Source organism: Phragmites australis, chromosome 15 (assembly GCF_958298935.1).
Source record: "Phragmites australis chromosome 15, lpPhrAust1.1, whole genome shotgun sequence".
NCBI classification, from domain to species: domain Eukaryota; kingdom Viridiplantae; phylum Streptophyta; class Magnoliopsida; order Poales; family Poaceae; genus Phragmites; species Phragmites australis.
In genome coordinates, this window is record NC_084935.1 from 28,103,833 (window position 1) to 28,123,378 (window position 19,546).

The 19,546-nt window shown below is 41.2% G+C and overlaps 1 pseudogene; it reads left to right on the forward strand.

Annotated features, from left to right (window-relative positions):
• Positions 1 to 12,037: 12,037 nt before the first annotated feature.
• On the forward strand, positions 12,038 to 15,342 carry LOC133892970 (amino acid permease 6-like; annotated as a pseudogene).
• The last annotated feature ends 4,204 nt before the right edge of the window (positions 15,343 to 19,546 follow it).

Here is a 19,546-nt window from a genome sequence, read left to right on the forward strand (position 1 = left end):
AAAATATTAGTCTAAATAACAGCTTCTACAATGTGAAGTAAAAAAAGATAAGTTTTAGTCTCATAATATAATTTATTTTTTTAACTGAACTGGTAGGAGAATTATCTATTACATTAATAAGAAAAGGAAGCCTAACAGGCTGAAATGATCGGTTAATTATAGAAAAAATCAGTAAAAATCACGCAACAAAATGAGCTAAGAACCTACCTCAAGAGCTATACCTAGAACACCACAACGTATTTGTTTGACCTGAAATTTTATGGAGCACTTAAAGATAGCATAATCCCCAATATAAAAATAGATGGTGTTTTGAAGGTCTAAGCAAAGCATCGTAATATTTTCCTAATTTTTGGAAAAAAATCGTCCAAACAAAAGGCGATGGCGCCGACAAGGTGTATTTCTTTATATTGTTAATAAAAAATAAATATATTTCCAAAAAAATCCTATCTCCTCAAACGTTGGTTCATCACACAAGCCCACAGAAGCCAGTAAGGCCGACCATTCCCCTCGCAGGAAAGAAAGAGAATTTATAGGATCGAAGCCCAGCCCAGAGGAAGCAAGCAACCAAGCCGTAGCCTAATTGTGATATGTTTTGTAGAGACACTAATTATTAAAATAAATTTATAAAATTCAACAAAGTTATAATATTATGATAGTGTATTTTAAGACAAATCTACCCATGTGATTTTTTTATGTTTGCAAACTATATATTTTGAAATATAATCATAGTCCAGATTTAAAAGTTACGAGAAACATAGGTCCAATAGGTCATGTTTTCCTCCTCGCAAAAAAAAAACCATGTTTTCGTGGGTGCGCTCGCGTGATGATCAACTATCGGCTTCGGCCTTTAGGCTCTTTTCTTTTTGAGTGGGATGTCAGGCTTGATCATATTTGTTGAATTTTTTTATTTTTTATTTTTAATATTTGCAAAAATATATAATTATTTAAATAAATTATACATCTAAACTATCATCGTCCACTAAAAGAGTGACACCAAATGTAAAAAAAAATATGTTCTATTGCTCTCAAAATTCAAAACACTATCAAAATAGTCATAAAAAATTCTGAAAAAATATGTTGTAGAGGATGTATAATCTATCTCTAAAAAAATCTAAAAAAATCAACTCAAATATTATGCTCTACAAAATATTTTTTCATAATTTTTTATGACTATTTTGATAGTGTTTTGAATTTTGAGATTAATAAAACGTAGTGTTTTTATTTTTAAGCTATCGTCTGTTGAAAGGATGATATTTTAATTTTATTTTTTAATGTAGTTTAGATTTACAATATTTTAATATGGATATATATTTTGTAAATATTAAAAAAAAACCTTTGGCCATGTTGTCTTTGGTTTGTCGCACGAGACCACAAAGCTAGCCGGCTCATGATTACTTGAGTTTGTGGTATCATGAGTGAGTCTGGTACAACTAGATGGAGTTGGGTGGGAGTAGGTTTTATTTTCACTCATCTCCATCTGTATGTCCTTCGCTCCGTCTTGCTCCGCCTCGACTCGAGGCTGGGTGAATTTTTTTTGCCCCGTCCCGCTCCGTGGAGCCCTGATTTTGATCTAACCCGTCTCACCCCATTTTGATGAAAGTCGTTAAAAACTCTAGATCAAATTTAATTATTAGGTAATAGCTATCACAACATATAAATCAATAAAAAATCGTATCTAAAATTCACAAGATCTAATCTAACATGAGAATAATTATATATATACATTAGTTTATTAAAAGTTTCATTACAAAAGATAATAAAATTCTTAATAAACTCACTGAGCGTGTATATAACATATACTCAGAGCGGGACAAGACGGAACAGACCTTGACCTGTCCCCTCCCTACCCGACCGGTGCCCCATCCTAACCGATGTCTCGTCGCATCTTGCCCCAATCAAAATAGAGTGGATGGAGACCCAACGAATCGAATAGGGACTTGAGAGCAATTACGTACAAAGGGGCGCAAAGCTTTCCCCTAAGTCATCCTCGTCAAGAAAGAAACCAAAAAATAAGGAAGTCAGCTAGAAGAAGCAAGTAACCAAGCCCTAGCCACACTGACGTCGTCCTCTGCCAGATCCCGTCGGCCGGTCGGTCGCTACCATGGCTCTTCGCGATGCTCCTCCGAGCCTCTATGTGTCACAGCCGACTATACCTGAGGTTGGATCTGATCTAAAAATATAGGTAGGGTAGAGTCAACCGCTCAATCATAAATCAGTGTCGTCGAGATAAAAAATACGATATAAAATAGTCGATGTAAAAATCTCACTACTAAAAAGATAAAGCTACCGTCCTATCTCACCCTATTGATTGGTCGTCTATGAATCTGGGTGATCCAAAGTCCAACTGGACTCAAGCGACTTTGGACTTACTGGGACTTTGGATTCTCCAGCGGGCGGCAGCGACGACTTCCTCTCCCAACGGGGGCGATGGCAGACGCATCCTCGCGGGCCGCCTCTCTCACCTCTCTCATCTGCAAGCCACGCCGCCGTCGTAGCGCCGCTCCTCATTCCAAGACACCGCAGTGCCGCTCGTATCTCAGTTTTAGAGTCGTGGGCTCGCCCGGACGTACGTAATTGCTCTTCTACTGGTGAGTGATCAATCCTAGTTGCTTCCTTGGAACAGATGGATTATCTTGTAGCTTGTTTTATTCACAATCAAATCCAAATCATTAGCTTGGTTTAAATTATGTTGTTAGGCATTTGTAGGGGAGCCTACTAAAAATTATCTGATGACAATTCTAAGAAAAAAAAATCCGATGGCATCCCTTTTTATCCTGAATAGAAAATCATTTGCGAATCCCAAAAGTATATCTCACGACTGTCTTCAAAGCTTAGGGTTCTCACCAATCAAAATTAGAGTGTGTAACTGTCTAATAGCTATGCTCCAAATTTCTCAAGTTGCTCCTGTTGCGTATCTGTATTGTGAATTTTGTTCTGAAAATAGCATGTGTAAATATCCTGTGAATTATGTCATATATACGTGGTAAAATGGTGTTCAACAGACAACATTAAGTTTATGTCAGTTCTTTCAACTTTGTGTAGCACTATATGGTTCATCTACATTCGGTCTTAACAGATCAATATTTGATTTTTTTTTTCCTTGTAATATACACATGTATTTTGTAACTAGTCTGGTATTGGTGAGATGAAGGGCAAACAAATGTGTCTTGAAATGCATACTAGAATGTGCAGCAACTTTTGGGGATGACATGTGAACTGCACTTAAACGTGTGTCATTTCTGATTTGAGTGCAAGTGTTTGGCTGTTAGCTGCTTATTTTTTAGCATATGAAACTGCTCAGCATTCAAGCATTTTCCTATGTGGTTCTTTATGTACAGAAAAATAATTTGTGTAGTTATCACAGTTGATATTAGTACAAAGCTATATATGTGTAGTTTATTATTTCCTTGAGGGTATTTTTTTCTTCTGTGCTCACCTCTTTCTATGTTATATTGATAGCATAGAACCACACTTTTGGACTACTTGTGAATCTATGTCTCACTACCACATTTTTTGTTAACAGATCACTAGTGAGAATGTCTAATAGCAGAATTGATGCACACGTACTCGTCGAATGGTGCTGATGAAGTCACACAAGTTTATATCTATAAAAGTGAGAAAAGATCCCTTGCTTGGAACCATTTTTAAGAGTTACCTCATGAAGGAAAAGTAATATGCGTTCATTGAAAAACAAGATTGCCATATCATCAATATCTTGATATATCCCATCTGAAGAACCATATTGAGTTTCGCTGCAAGGAATTTCCACCGGATATGAACCGCAATTTAATTTTTGCAAGGAGTGAGTGTCCACTACAGATGTTAGCAATTATGTAGTGGATCCAAAGCTCACAAGGGACTTTATGACCAAGTTTTGGATCTATACTAATGTTGCCTTCAGAAAGATAGAAAATCGATTATTTAAAAGATGATGAAATCAACGCACAGCCTTGATATTCATGGTCGACAGACACTTAGGGATCATTGCATGTCGATAGGTGTATGAAGATGAGAGGAGAAAGATTGCAAATGGTTTTGCAAAATTGGATTCTCGTGTCAACTTCACCACTGATATCTTGACATCTATCAAACCAGGACCTTGGAAACATCTGCTTGATTGCGCGTCATATGGATGAAGAGTTCAATTTGCACAAGCATTCTCTACTTTTCGCAATCAATTGCTTTAAACTGTTCATTATTCAATATCCTACTCCAACCCTTATTGTTTTAAATTTTTTTTATTAAGTATTATACTCCAACCCTTCCCAACCCTATTATGTATTATATTCCCCTAATTTCGGAATAAGTGTTCATACCTGCCATGCCGACAAACCAATTAAGAAAAAGCATTGCGTCTGAAGAAAAATAATGAGAAATATTCAGGCATTCACCCCCTCCCCCCCATGACATGTCCCGATCAGTTAGTAGGCTCCTTCACGTTACGAAATAAAGGTAAAGAGTGGAAATTAAAAATGCAATAACTACATTATAGTTTTTTTCTCAAGTTGACAAACATTTTGAAATGTCTACCCCAAAAAGAAGGAAAAAATGATGAAACGAATGGAGAATGCAGAGACCCTGATGAACAACCTCTCAGGTCAAGCACCAATTATAGTTAAAAAAAAACTATGATAAATTTCTTTTTCACCCAAAAGGTACAACAACGTGCATAGTTGAACTCCTTGATCCCCAAGCTTAATGTCGAGAATGGATAGGATTGCAATATAATAGTAGATAGATAATGATTCGAACTCAATTCGATCATATATTCATTTCATTTATACATTGTATATTTATACATGGTGTACAGCTATCTATTGGGGAGGCATCCCTCCCCCAACAGGCAGCAAGGTATGTAACCACCTGTGGCGGTTGTTGGTGGATCGAGAAACCGCAAGCAATCGTAACATTCTTACCTGATTGATTCGTCATCTGTATATTGATTAATGAATAACTCCTTCAAAAATCTTATAGGAAAAACATGGGAAGAGAAATAGTGATATGCTGTTAAAACTCTTTTAAAACCCAATGAGAAAATAAGAAAAAAATGATACAACATATATTGATTATTATCTCTTTGTAAACTCATATGAGAAAACCTTTTAAAATGATAAATCCATAAGTGAATTTAGAGAACAATAGATATGTTTTTTATACCTCCTTTAAAAACCCTAGTAGAGAAAATAGGAGATATAACATATATTCTTATGTAGATATTATCTCATTAAAAATATTTTATGAGAAACTTTGTAAGTAAATTCATAAAGGAAAATAGTACAATATGATGTATGAACATGTTAAAATTTAGGAGGAGACTCCCCCTGATCCTTGCAAACCTTGAAGTTACCGTATACCAATACCATGAACATATTAGAATGTCGAAGTTAGTAAAGACTTTGTGAATACCTTTTTCTATCTTGAGGGTTTTATTTGAAATCGAAATCGAAATCGAAATCTACCAGGTTATAGCAATATTTAGTTTGCAAGATATTTATCTCCCCATTTTATTGTAACTCATGAGGATAAAATAATTTAGGGGTAATATGCTTAGTGATATTGCTTTTTATGTAACATATCTGCATCTGAGCAACATAAGTAACATTATCTTCGTAGATAATGGTGAGTGATTCTATAGAATCAATACTACATAACTATTATATGTGATTTATCATTCTGTAAAGCCATGCACATGTATGTGATGTTTTACAATGATAGATGAAAGTAGTCATTAAAATATGTTTTGATGACTCTTATGAAAAGACTATATCATCATGAAATTAGTCTGTGATCTGACGTTATGGGGATCAGTTATATAGTCAGAATCTGGATATCCCATTATGGTCATATCTTGATTTTTCAGATAGAATAAACCTAGATCTTTGACATAAAAATTTCATCTCCTTTGGAGTTCGGATGAATTATTTATAAATTTTGCAAGTTTTTAGAAATTCAATAGTGTAAACGGGTTATTATTTTAAACAGTCTGTAATACCAGTATAGACAGCTATTTATAAAGAACTGTCTGTACTAATATTAGTACAGACGGCTATATACAATGAGCCATCTGTAACCATAATATTAGTACAGATAGTTTTTTATAAATAGCTATATGTACTAATGTTAGTACATATGGCACTACTTACGACCCGTCTGTACTAACGAGGGTATAAATACCGTTCAACCTGCATCGCCACCTAGTTCATTCCTAAACCCTAGCCACCTCCTTCTCCCGCACTCCTCCTGGCAACATCCCCAACGACCGCGCTCCTCCCCGACGGTCTCCATCCCATCGATCTCCATCCCGGTGACCTCCCTCCAGGCGACCTCCCTCCCAGCGTCCTCCCTCCTGACATCCTCCCTCCCAACGTCTTCCCTCCTGGCGACCTCCCTCCCAACATTCTCCCTCTCGGCGATCTCCCGATCTGTTGATATGTACAACAAGGTTCATTTATGATTTTTCTCAATGATGAATATATGTGATGAGAATTGAGCATGTTCTCTGAGTATTCTAATTTAGGCCTGTGATATCTCTAATTGTTTGCTTGAATCGATAGAATTTGGAGGCTAATTAGTGTGTGTCTCAGTTCTGTTCCTGAACATTGAGATGCACCTGGTGGTTTTGTTCTCCTATGTTCAGTCAGTTCATTTGATCCCTGGATTAGTGCTACAGTAGATTTTAGAGTGAGCTTTACATATCTCATACTAGATAAATTGGTGATCCAATTGTTGTTACTATCCTTTTGCAATTTGTTGTTCAATTTTGTTTCTGTATGAGATATGGTCTCGGCAGTGACCTTTCAGTCCTGTTTCGAGATGTGCACTTTGGCTTGACACTGCAGTACAGCCCATGATGATTCTTTGATCAATGAGAACTTTGTCCAGGTTTTCTTACTAGCTGAATATTTAGGAACATTGTCTAATTAATGATAAATTCGATAGGACAATTAGGGAGTAGGACCATGTTAGTCTTAGGACCAATTGTTACATTGTTTCTGAGAGCACATTTATTCAATTTTTATTCCTGCTATCCAGTACTTGGAATATACATGATGGTGGATACTGATGGTCATGTTTACCTGTTGTTTTATTCAAAGGTGATGTGTGTGTGTGTGTATATATTACTATATGGTTGTTATATTTGCTTATGGCCTTGTGCTAGCCCTTTATTACCAATTGGCTTGTCAACAGCTGGTAATTTGTGGAGGATCTCCCCCCCCCCCCCCCTCTCTCCATTATTTTGTATGAGTTCCTGGTTCAATAATTCTATTAGACAAAAGAAAGTATGAAGTCATTTCAATGAAGTATGGCATATTGGCATGTTTTTAGCCTGTTGAGCTTACCATCTATAAGACTGTCTGTACTCCACAAGTAAATTGTAGTTCTTTTAGCTTTGTTCCAATCTTAACTGTGAAAAGATTATCAGAAGTAGCATCCAGAACAAGAGACTGTAGGATCTATTTATTCGGAAAAGGGTGTATATTTGGAAAGGGTAGTCAACTGTAAGCCTATACTATCTAAATTGTACATTTTTTGCTTTGATTTTATATAGTTCGTTGTACCGTATAAGTATGGAGTTGAAGTACTATCTAAATTATATATTTTTTGCTTTATTTTTGTTACATATTGATATGTCACCGGTTTAGGTGGTTTAGACGCTTAGTTGTTGATCCAGGTCTTACCGGACGTAAAGCCCTGCCACTGCTGTCAAGTTTGCATCGGTCTAATAAGCTCTTGAATGACCACCCATTGGCTCCTGCAAAACAAACATCATTTCACACGCTCACTTTGAATCCAAACTGAAGACACCCCGTTGAACCAAACCAAACACGCACAGAGCTCCGGGAAGCACAGTTCCAGACTTCCAGTGCAATCTTATCGCCGAGGCAAGCAAAGAGGCAACGAAGAGCTACCGCAAAAATCCCATCCATGACTGAAACACTCAGGACGCAACACAGAACCAAGAAACAGCAATCTGATACAGCAATGGCGCACGCTACTGTATGCAACCTGAAGCAGAGCATCGGAGCAGTGCCTGCCCCCTCTACTCCAACCCAAACTTGCTCCTGAGGATCTGGACGAACTCGAACAACTTGTCGGGGGTCCGGCAGCGCCTTGGCGACGCTCTCCCGCCGAGCTTCTCGCAGGTGAGGAACCAGCAGGTGATTAACGGACTGATCGATCTAGTTCGACGTGCTTGGTTTTGCAAGGTTCTCGTTCACAAGATCAACATCTCTGTTTGCTGATAATGCGTTAAAAGTTTGACAAATCTTCGGGCTCAAAGTTGAACACTGTGGCATGCCTATGTTCAAATATCAAATGGGATTAGATGAGACCGGCACTCTGATCAGTAACCACAGAATTATCCTTCCGGGCAATAATGGCTTGTATTTCGACGCTTTATTCCCCTCCGTATTCCCCAGGAAAAAGCGTTACTAATACCTGAAAAAAAAAAAACCCGGAAGGAACAAAGAAAGCAATTTTTTTTTTGTGAGAGAAGAAAGCAAATGATATTAGGCTCTTTTTCACACTCGTTTGGACCGGCCCAACATGAGATGACCTGAGCCCTCCCAGGCCGTACGTCATTGCCTCTGCTGCCAATCGCAAAAGAACAAGGGAATCGAACTCAGTAACAGCCCATTTCAGTTTCATCCTCCAATCCACATGTTTTAATTAGAATCCAAGCGTAAGAAACGATTTGCACTAAACCAAAGACGGAGCAGGCCATGTTCTCTGGGCAAGTAATAAGATATTGTACGTAGATACGGCTGCAATAGCCGAAGCTCGTGCCCTTCGTGATGGACTACTTCTCTAAGGCAAGATGGGGTGGATGATTATCAATTCAGACTATACGGAAGTGATGGAGACTATATTAGATGGTGCGAATTCGGTAGAGCAAGTGGCGGTGTTTTATGAGGAATGCTCATTTCTAACTCACGCTCAATTATGTAATAATGAATATTGTCTTAGGAAAAATAATTCTGTTGCTCATAACTTGTCGAGTGGAGGTTCTCAATCTTGTGTTTGGATTGAGGACCTCCAACATGTATTTTATCGAAACTGGTGAACGATGTAATTGACGATAGATTGTATATAATTACCGTATATTAGTGTCTTATATGTATCCGGACCTTTTAAGATTTTCTATATTTTCAGGATATATATCCATACCTATGATATCTGAAACCTACTCATAAATATAAAAGTTTATCTTTAAGGATATTAGAATCCTACTCAGAAAGAGTCCAAAAGCCACACAGTGACCTCCATACATATATGCAGAGCTAGTGGACCCTGCGAAAAATAAGTCCATTAAAATCCAACAAATAAGTCCAAAGCCTACAAGAGTCTCTAAGCCTTGAGGATTCTGTAATTTACGATCTATATCAACATCTTGTCAAGATTATAAGTAAGAAGCAATCGACTAGTTTATCTATTTAGACTAATAAGAATCTTTATACTATTATTTCTCAAATATCGATATAAGACCACATAAGAACTATTAATTTTAGAAAGATCTGAACATATATAAATATGTGTGTTTGCGGTTACAGAAAATATTCCTTACCCTCTTCACGTATTTGCGACAGTAATGTTATTTGATATCTCACGATGGTTTAAAAAAAAAACGGAGCTTCGTCTGTCTTTATCTTTCAAAAGTAAACCCAACACGGATCTTGAGCTTAAGCCAAAACAGAAGCACAATTCCAGAGCGATTTTGCTGCGGAGGCGAGACGTAAAGCGGAGCTGGGACCCTGAACGAAGGACGTCATGTTCAGTCCACCTGTCAAGTACAATTCGCACGTGCGACTAAAGAGAGGAAATATCAACGGAGCCACGAACCAGCTGAGACTAGTCTCAATTGTACACGTGTTTAGTTGCTTAGCCTGCCGAATCTGGCGAGCACACGAAAATTGATAATAGTTTCCTTGGCTCGTGAGTTCAGGAAAATTCCGTGTCTGTCCTGGTAGTGGCATATAAAAATTGACAAATAATATCGTGCAATGTTGATTTCGAAAGTCAAATTTCCTTTTCAATATCTTTTTCTTCTTCCATAATCCTATTTTTATTATTCTTCCTCCCATTCAATAGAAGTTGCTTGCCTTGCCCACTTGTATTATGGATGACTGGTTAAGATGGGACCGTTTCGTTTTTTAATAGTCTGGCCTATTGCTCTTTCCTTGTGTCTTCCGCAGCGCTGCGACCAGGGTTCACTCTGCGGTAACCGAAAATTCGCGGTCGAAAATTAAAAAAATTCAGATAAAAATTATTTGGAAAAATTTGAAATTTAGAAAAAAAATCGTAATTATAGCCGTTCAGTAACCGGTCGGTTTGGACCGGTTACCGAGCAGTTTTTGCTATTTATCGAGCGATTTTCTCGAATTTTTCGTATTATCGGTAACCGTTCGGTTTTCTCGGTAACCGCTCGGTTTTCTCGATTTATCGAGCGGTTTTCTCGATTTATCGAGCGGTTTTCTCGATTTTCAGTGAAGTTCAACAAAAAAAACTCAAAAATTATCTCAATCTTGTAAAATTAATAACTAATTCGTCTGAGCTTCAAATCAAGTGAAACAAATTTTGTTGGTTTCCTTGTAATATGATCTACATGATAAAAGTATTTATACTCATAAAAAAGTTCAAAATTTTCTGTGAGAAATTGTATTTGTTAAACCAAGTTAAATGCATAGTTTACTCTTTGCTAATCCAAAAATCATGAAACTAATTTTGTTAGTCTTATTATATGATCCTATGTCTTTTAAAAATACATTAACTCATGAATTAGTTATTGTAACATTCATGATTGTGTAAATGTGTTGCGACTAGATTAATTCATAACTGACCCATCACATCTCAAAAATTAGTGAAACCACTTTCATTAGCTTATTTATACTATGATTTACGTAGAGAAAATAATAGTAGACATGAAAAAGTTAATTACAGTGCTGTTTCTTAACATATTCACTTTATGCTTGTGAACTTTGTAAAAGTCATAGAGAAATTAATAAAACTCTAAATAAAGTGAAATCAATTTTAAAGATCCTCTTAAAATATGTTTTACACAAAAAAATATGTATTTTCATGTTAAACTTTTCTTTAACACGAGTTAATAACTGAGCTTTACGCTTCAATTTTTTTTCTTTTTTCAAACTTCCTCCCTATAGAATATGATGCAAATGACATTATTTTTGAAATTTATTTTCACAGAAGGTCTTAGAATTGTGTGTAGTTTTTTAAGATTTTTTTTGAATTATTTATTTATTTTTTTGAATTCAAATTCGGTTACCGTTTGGTTTTTGAAACCGAACCGGACCGAGAAAGTCGGTTATCGCGATTTTTGAGCGGTTATCGTTGGTTTTTTGAACCGTGGCTGCGATTTCTGCTTTGATACGTTAACAATGCAATTGAGAATGAAGGTTTATTTTTATTTTCATTTTTCCGCTTAAACGATAGGCTTCCAAATAGGAGTCATGGAATTAATAATGCTGAATTCAAAAGCTGATTTGTTTATTTCTATAGTCAAATAAATTAATCGAATGAAATTCATCGATTTACCAAGACCTGGGTTGCCACCGCATAAATAAAAATGCAATTTTTTTATGAGACCAGAGAAATGCAAAACTTCTAGGCATGTTTGGATGCTCCTGGCGTTGCCTCGAGTGAAGGTTAGTGGTGATCGAGCGTTTGGATTGCCGGCAACCTTTCCTTAGGACCTGCGCCGGCAAGGTTTTTTCTTGTCAGCTGGCCCTCTTTGCATACGGAACAAATCTTAATTTTTCTAATTTACTGGCTCTAGTATTCATCACTGGCTATCTTTGGCTAATCTCAGCTTTCTGGTAGAAAATAAGTACAATCCACACGTGCGAAGACCAAAAATGTCAACCGAAACCCCAAACTAGCTCAGACTAGTAGTCGTACGCGGTAGGAAAATCGATCTTGGTGGCGTAAGGCAAAAAGAAGTTGAGTTTGATTGGCAACGACTTCAGAGTAGTAATATTAGACTACTAGTCCAGCAATTTAGTCTATATATACTTCAGAGTAGCAATACTATACTACAAGTAGATGCATGCAACGTGAATAGTGCAAGATCAGGAGAAAGAACGTGACTTGAGATTAGGTAGGTTTTAGGCGGTTGCTGTGCCCGGAAAACTTGCGTTCTGCCCGTATTATTTGTGTGTATTTGCTATTTCTTTTGCGTATGATTTTTCCTCTTGTCATTTCACCCATACGCTTCAAGGTTCATTCTTCACCCACTTTTAGATTTACATATTTATGTACTGAAATTCAACTTTTTCTGTATATAATTATTGTACTACTCTTTATAATTTTCTTAATTGTGCTGTACAGTTTAAAAATCGAATGTCTAATGTGAACCTCATAATTAACTCATAGTTTGTGGGCCCGTAAATTTTCTGAAAGTTCGACAGCTGATCCGGGTGATCTATGGTTTGATCATACGGCTCAAAATCCGAATGATTTGACCCAAAAAAAATCATTTGAATGGCACAGTGTTCGGATGGATGTCGAGGGATGGAGGGAGAGGGAGATGGGACGCGAGAAGACCGGGACCTTGTGGTCGGCGATGGCCCACATCGTCACCGTCATGATCGGCTCCGGCGTGCTGGCGCTTGCATGGACGTTTGCCCAGGTCGGCTGGATCGCCGGCCCTGCCATCCTCTTGGGATTCTGCGGCGTCACCTACTACACGTCGGCGCTTCTCGCCGACTGTTACCGCTACCCCGACTCCGTCACAGGCGCCGCCAACCACGAGTTCATCGACGCCGTACGCTGCTACCTCGGTAATCAAGAACGTACAGGTGCAAATGATCTTCATCGATTTGAATTACTTCCCAGTGACTGACGATCGATGTTCGCGTTCCAAATCTTAGGCCCTAAGAAGGCGTTCTGGTGCGCATTGGTCCAGTACACCAATGTCTGGGCGACCCTCGTCGGCTACACAATAACGACGACCACGAGCATAAGGTTGATCAGTATCCTGACTGCCCTGGCAATTCACATGTTGCTTGAGTTTACACTAAGGATTGGTCCAATTTTGTTTCTTTTGCTGCAGTGCCATGTACAAGGTTATGTTTCGCCAAGTGGTGGCTGCACGGCGACTGCCGACTCCCGAGGCACCGCCGCCGGCGCCGCGGCCGAGTCCCCCATAGACAAACTGTCCAATATGTTCCTTGCCGTAGGCAATATCGGCTTCTCGTACATCTACACGGAAGTGTTGATCGAGATCCAGGCAAGTCCTCAAGGGGGAAAATACTCAAATTTTGGAACGCGGTTGCATCGTTCTTTTTCTTCAATTTGCGTTATTTTTCTTTCCTTTTCCTCAATAAATAGGACACGCTCAAGTCGCCACCCACGGAGAACAAGACCATGAAGAAGGCCTCTCTCTACGGCCTTGGAATCAGCACCGTCTTCTACCTTCTTCTCGGCTTAGCGGGGTACGCTGCCTTCGGCAATGGCGCGCCCGGCAACCTCCTCTCCGGCACCGCCTTCCACGAGCCATTCTGGCTGGTGGACATCGCTAACGCCTGCGTCGTCGTCCACTTCATGGCGGCGTACCAAGTGTTCGCACAGGCCGTTTTTTGCAGGCTGGAGAAGTGTGTGTCCGACCGCTGGCCGAGCGCGTGGTTCGTGCAATCCAAGTACCATGTGCGCGTGCCGACTGTTGGCCCTGAACTCTTTTCCTCTCTCTCACACACGATGGTTTTCTCTGGCGATGGCTCAACGCACGCGAACACGTGGGGATGCAGATACACACAGGTTTTGGTGACGCCAGCAACTTCTTTGTGTCTGGGCTTTTCTGTTAGATATATGCTCAGCTGAATACAACGAATACACGATCTCAACTAGCCTATATGCACGTGGTAAGCAATAGCTCGATCCGCTTTCTAAGCCATGCACGCACCATAACATGCAACTAAACATGTGTGATACACTTGACCACTTCTACCTCCATGCAACTACAGACATGTGCTAACACATGCAACACGCCATAATTCTTAAACATCTAAACAAACATGCATGATGTGGAAAACAGGAAATGCAACATGATTAGACTCAACAATCACCTATGTAAGCTTGTTGCTCTTATTTCACGGCTTGGACTCCGATCCTTGAGCGCATCTCTAGGAAACTCATACGTCCCAGTGCATTTGTCAGGATATCAGCAAGTTGATCACCTGTCCTCACATGCTCTACTTCAATCTTCCCATTCTCCACACATTCACGGATAAAATGATATCGCGTGTCTATATGCTTGCTTCTATCATGACAGATTGGATTCTTGCTAAAGGCTATGGCAGACTTGTTGTCAATTTTCAGAACAACCTTCTCGCTTCCACAACCCAGCTCGCTCAATAAATGCCCGAGCCAAATCCCTTGACAAGCTGCTGTGGATGCAGCTATATATTCTGCCTCACATGATGAAAGAGCTACAATCTTTTGTTTCTGGGACACCCAACTGATCAAGTTTTTTCAAGAAAATATGCCACTCCAGTTGTGCTCTTTCTATCATCAACATGTCCAGCAAGGTCACTATCTGAGTACCCAATCAGTTGAGGCACTCCTTCAGTCTCTCTTGTGTACTTACAACCAAAGTCGAGTGTGTCACGTACATACCTAAGAATCTGCTTAACAGCCGCCATGTGCTCTGAGGTTGGCTTCTCCATGAAATGACTCACAATTCCAACGGCATATGCTATGTCTGCTCGAGCGTTCACCAAGTATCTAAGGCTCCCAACAATGCTTCTGTACAAGGTTGCATCAACCGATGACCCATCACTCTTCTTGCTTAGTTTATGTCTAGTCTCCATTGGTGTTTGACACGGATTGCACTCAGACATGCCACACTTTTCAAGAATCTATGCAGCATATGCAGATTGGAACAAGGTAATACCATGTGTTGATTGAGTTACCTGTATTCCAAGATAGTAGGACAACTTGCCGAGGTCACTCATCTCGAACAACTGCTTCATTTCCTCCTTGAAATCTTCTATTGCCTCCATCCGAGACCCTGAAATTATCAGGTCATCCACGTATACACCAACTATCAAGATAGAGTCTTCAGTAAACCTCTTGTACATAGCGTGTTTCATGGGACACTTTTCGAAGCCAAGTGACAGTAAGCTTTTATCAAGCTTGATGTTCCATGAACGAGGAGCCTGACATAGCCGTACAGTGCTTTGTTCAATCTTAACACCTTCTCTTCTGCTCCTTCAGCTGTGAACTCGGGTGGCTGTGTCACAAACACTTTCTCCTCAAGATCACCATTTAAGAACACTGATTTAACATCCATATGGTGCACTTGCCATCCCTGTTGAGCTGCCAATGCAATGAGCAATCTCATGATCTCAAGACATGCAACAGGAGCAAACACCTCCTCAAAATCAATGCCGTCCTTCTGTGCATTTTCTTTTGCGGCAAGGCGGGCTTTGTACTTAACAACTTCTCCTTGAGGATTTCTCTTCACCTTGTAAACCCATTTAAGGCCAATGGGTTTGTGGTCTTCCGGCAAGCTCACCAGCTCCCATGTGTTGTTTTTCTCAATGGACCTCCATTCCTCTTGTATTGCACGACTCCAACACTCATGCTTCTGTGCTTCTACAACACTCTCAGGTTCCTCGGCTGCAAACATGCACAACCCAAAGTAGTCAAGCTCAACAACCGACGTACTATCATACAACTCCTGTAGAGGATGATACCCTTGTGGTCCGTGTGACAAAGGAGTCATAGCCGGCGGCATCACTGACGACATCATTGGTGTCGCGACCGACGTCGTCGGCTCCGCGGTTGACGTCATCGTAGCCAGTGTTCCAGTGGGTATCCCTGGTGGGACATATGATAGTGTCGTGCCACCTAGGGTCTCACCACCCGTGCCATCTCCTGGCATGTTCGCAGGTGATACTGGATCGTGGCTAGCTTGCTCACTCGCACTAGGTGGACTGCCGGGGTTGCCGGGGTTTGAGTGCACAGACGACACATCGCCCAGGCCTTTAGTTCCTAAATCATTAATGGGATAATGTGCAGTAAAAATGTCACCCACATCTTGTACATTTTCTTCAGCCACCCTATCCCAGTGCTAGTGCCTTTTCTCTTCAAACACAACATCACGTGAGATTTGGAGCTTCTTTTGGATAGGATCAAACATCCTGTACGCCTTGCTTCCAGCCTCATAGCCAAAAAAACACCATAGGAACACTCTTGTTTGCCACCTTCTGAACATGTGGAGTTGTCACCTTGACATGTCCAACACACCCAAATGTGCGAAGGTGATATACACTGGGCTTCCTTTGGTGCCAAGCTTCAAAAGGTGTCATGCCTGTCACGCTGCGTGTGGGAGCTCGGTTTAGCAAGTACACTGCAGTTGTTACAGCTTCAAACCAGTACTTTCCTGGCATATGACTGCTATTCAACAAGCTTCTCGCCATTGCAACCACAATCTGGTTCATCCTCTCAACAACTCCATTTTGCTGAGGAGAATATGGGGCAATTAGGAACTGTTTCACCCCCAGATCCTCGCAGAACTTGGTGAACTCCTTAGAAGTGAATTCACCACCGTGGTCTGTGCGCAACGCCTTTAGCTTGAGGTCGACTTCCATCTTAGCTGCTGCCTTGACTTTCTTGAATGCCTCAAGTGCTTCATCTTTGCCTTTTAACAACACTACCCACATGTACCAAGAGAGATCATCAACTAGCAGTAGAAAATACCTCTTGCCTGCTGGTGTTGCAGGTGAGATAGGCCCACATATGTCGCCATGCACCAGCTGCAGTAGCCGCTCAGCACGGTATGCCGCCTCCTGCGGAAATGGTGAGCGTCGCTGCTTGCCAACAAGGCACCCATCACACAGCTGATCAGTATGCTCCAGTTGAGGTAACCCCACGACCATCTCCTTCTCAGCAAGTTTCCTGAGCAACTGGAAGTTCAGATGTCCATAGCGCCCATGCCAGAGCCATGCATCCTCTTGGTAACTTGCCATAAGGCATACCGGCTGCACAAGATTCAGATTAAGTAGGTACAGATGGTTATGAGACCTCTTTACCTTTGCCAATAACAATCTCTGCCGATCATAGATGCACAGGTATCCATCCTCCATATTCACCTTACATCCGTTCTCTTCGAGCTGTCCGAGACTGATGATATTGCTCCTGAGCCGTGGTATATAGTACACCTCGGTCAAGAGCTTGTGTTCACCGGTGAGGCACTCAAACAAGATTGTGACGAGCCCACAAATCTACACAGCAGAGCCATCACCAAACTTCACTGTACCTCTCATAGATCTGTCAAGGTTAGTAAACCTGGACTTGCACCCAGACATGCGGTTACTTGCTCTTGAGTCAAGATACCACACATCACTCACGTACTCTTGTCCATCTCCAAGATGTGGTCTGATTTTTTCTTCATTCAGAAACACCTCACCATGTACCTCGTTCACACCTTGCACAAGCTCACAGGATTCAAGAATGAGGAGTGTAGGCTCATCATCATTCCGTTTTTTGGCAAGATGCACCTTTTCTTCTTTTTTCTTGTTACGACAGTCATAGGAAAAATGACCAAACTTCTGGCAGTTATAACACTTGACCTTGGACGTGTCACTTTTCTTCTCTCCATTGGCGCGCTCGCTATCGCCATGCCCACGTCCGCGCCTGCGCCCAAGGCCCTTTCCACGACCACAGCCGCTTCCTTTCTTGGAGCCGCTACTGGACCCCTCACCATCTCCGTTCCCTTCTTTGGCCCTCCACTGGGACCTTGTGAGCAATACATGCTCATCGTCTCCATCATCAGCAGTACACAGGTGCTCCTCATGTGCCTTAAGGCGGCCAATGAGGTCTTCCACCGTCATGGTCTTGAGGTCTGCAAATTGTTCGATGGAGCTAACAATCTGCAGAAACTTGTTAGGAAGGGAACGCAACATCCTCTTCACAACGTAGGAATCTTCCATGTTCTCCCCCAACTCTCTGATCTTGTTGACGATGGTGCCGACCTTCAGTGCGTAGTCTTTGATGGTTTCGCTGCTCTTCATCTTGAGCGCGTCGAGCTATTCTTTGAGAGATTGAACCCTTGCTTCTTGGACGCGGTCGGCCCTGAGGAACATTGTTTTTAGGGCTGTCCACACCTCCTTGGCGCTTGTCTTCTTCATGATGAGGAAGAGCACATCTTCAGGGATCGCGCTAAAGATGGCTGCATGCGCCACCTTGTTCTGCTTTGCGTCCACCGGCTCCTTCGCATCTGTGGGATCCACCACATCCCACATATCATTCGCCTCCATCACGGCTTGCATCTTGATCGACCAAGCCGAGAAGTTGCTACGCGTCAGTACGGGATACGGAATCCCGCACGAGCTTTCCTTCGCTGCCGCACCACCGCCCAACATCACGCTCACCGCTAGCTGGTACTTGGGCATGCAATGCCGGGGATCGCGTGCACTGGCTTTGATGCCAGATGTTAGCCCTGAAATCTTTTCCTCTCTCACACACATGGTGGTTCTCTCCGGCGATCGCTCAACGCACGCGAACACGAGGGGGATGAAGATCCACATAGGTTTTGGCGACGCAGCAACTTCCTTGTGTCTTGGCTTTTCTGTTAGATATATGCTCGACTGAATACAACGAATACATGATCTCAACTAGCCTACATGCACGCGGTAAGCAATAACTCGATCCGCTTTCTAAGCCATGCACGCACCATAACATGCAACTAAACATGCGTGATCCACTTGACCACTTCTACCTCCATGCAACTATAGACGTGTGCTAACACATGCAACACGCCATAATTCTTAAACATCTAAACAAACATGCATGACGTGGAAAACAGGAAATGCAACAAGATTAGACTCAACACCGATGACGTCGACCACGTTGAGCCTGTCGTCGATGAATCCGGTGCTCCGGACGATAGTGGTTATGCTCACGACATTGGTGGCGATGCTAGTTCCCTTCTTCAACAACATGCTGGGGTTCATCGGCGCCATGGGGTTCTGGCCCCTCTCCGTCTACTTTCCCGTCGCCATGCATATTGCACGGCTCAAGATCCAGCCCTGCGAGGCACAATGGTGGATGCTGCAGGTCATGAGCTTGTGCTACCTTCTCATCTCCGTCGACATCGGTGTCGCCTCAGTGAAGGACATCGTAGACAACCTCAAAGGAGCTGTGCCTTTTAGGACAATCTAAACTTCAAAAAGATGCTAACTAGGAATGAGACACCCTTACCTTAGATGGATCCTCCAAGGAATTCAAAAATAAAACCTTCCCCCTATGTTTTCAAAATCTGCGGTCGCCTTTGAGCTCTACTGTTCGGACACAGCGAGCTCTCTGTCTGAATAGAGCTCCCCGTTGAGAGGTACTGTTAATGGAGAGATTATCATAGGCGGTTCACATAATGAACCACCTGTGAAAATACCGCTTGTAGAAATAGAGCGCATGTGGAAATTAAATTTTACAGGCGGCCTAGAACCACACGGGGCCACAATCTACTACTCAGATGATTTGTCATATGAATCATTTGTATAAATGAAATTTAGGTGTCTCGAAAAATAGC